The sequence below is a fragment of the Stenella coeruleoalba genome (genome assembly GCF_951394435.1).
Source record: "Stenella coeruleoalba genome assembly, chromosome: 5".
NCBI classification, from domain to species: domain Eukaryota; kingdom Metazoa; phylum Chordata; class Mammalia; order Artiodactyla; family Delphinidae; genus Stenella; species Stenella coeruleoalba.
This window is the reverse complement of record NC_137150.1, coordinates 57,568,216-57,569,931: the sequence shown is the minus strand read 5'-3', so window position 1 is coordinate 57,569,931 and position 1,716 is coordinate 57,568,216.

Genomic DNA, 1,716 nt, shown 5'->3' with positions numbered 1-1,716 from the left:
GTCCACCCCGGCGCGCAGTCACACTTGCTGTCTCCCTCTTATCAGCCAATCATGAGAGGCCCGACTACCCTTCAGCCAATCAGAATGAGGCTCTGATGCATCCCCGCCGCGGCACAGCCAGTTTAGCCAATCGAAGGCATCCGTGGGGGCGGGGAGAGGGGAAAGCGACGGAAGGAGGGAAGGAGTTGGGTTGCGGAACTGGGGGGGCGGGGCTTTCCTAGTGGGCGGGAAAGTGGGGCGGAGGGAGCAGGAGAGGGAGGAGGAAGGCCAAAGGCAAGAGTCGGGGGCGGGCCTAGGGGTGTGGCTGGGCGCGGAGGAGCGATGGCAATCCGGTAGAGCGAGGTAAACCTCTGGAAAACATCTGGAATTTGAGGTGTCCCCACGCAATAGTTCCGACGGTTCTGGATTGTAGTGAATGAAGGTTTGGTTTTTTTTTCTGAAAAAGTATTTTCAACTAACTTATGTTGAAAAAATTAAATGTTATGCTCCACTTTGGGGTAGGAGGCACCAATGAATCGTACAAATCAATAGGACCCAGAAATTTTAACAAAGGTTATTAATAATTAAAAGAAGAAGGAGATGATAAACTATCCCAGCTAAATTTATGTATCACTTAAAAAAATTTTTTTAAGTGTCATCAGTTTCTTTTATCCTGTGAGACAGGTGTAAAGCAATGTAATCAATCCTCATCCAAGCAAGCGCCTAGTCCTAAATACATCTCAGGACGGTCTGCTTAGTCCCCTATGTCTACCAGCCCAGTCCAGATGACGGTTATCTTTCCCCTGGATTACTGCAACAGCTTGTCGCTTGCCTCTTGGCCACACTGCAGGCAGCCTGATCTATAAAAACGCCCAAATCATATACCCTTGTGGGTTGAGAGCCATTAGTTTTTTTTTTTAATAAATTTATTTATTTATGGCTGCGTTGGGTCTTGCTGCCCGCGGGATGCGCCTGGATAGCCATTCTTAAATTGGTTTGACTAGAGTCTAGACATATAGGTAGTTCTTAACCTTAAGAATAATTGAATAAAACCCCATCAGTCTCAGTGCCAGCAGCGCGGCAGAAAGTGATAGAAGGGTGGGAAACAAGGCTGGTGAGAAAACCCTTTCCTGTTCACTTAGCAGTATAATCTCAGTATCCCTGATCATTTAGAAACTCCGTTTACCCAATGAGATAATGCAGAAGTCAGCAAACTATGGCCCCAGAGCCAAATCCAGCCTGCTTTTGTGTGTGTGTGGTTTTTTGTTGTTGTTGTTTTTAATTGTAATTTTTTACCAAAAAATTTTATAGAAATATAGTTGATTTACAGTGTTGTGTTAGTTTCAGGTGTACAGCAAAGTGATTAAGTTACACATGTATATACAAATATATATATATTCGTTTTTTACATTCTCTTCCATTGTAAGTTATTACAAGATATTGACTATAGATAGTTCACCACTTTGTTTTTGTATGGCCAGTGAGCTAAGAATGATTATTGCATTAAAAATTTTTTAAAAATATTTTTAAGAAAAACATTTTGTGATATATGAAATTCACATTTCTGTGATAATAAACTAAGTTTTACTGGAACACATTTATGGCTGCTTTTGCTCTGTAAGGGCAGAGTTGAGTTTTACTACAGAGGCCCTGTGGCACACTAAGCTGGAGGATGCATTTACTATTGGATCCCTTATAGAAAGAGTTTACTGACCCCAGAGACAGTGCATGTAACAC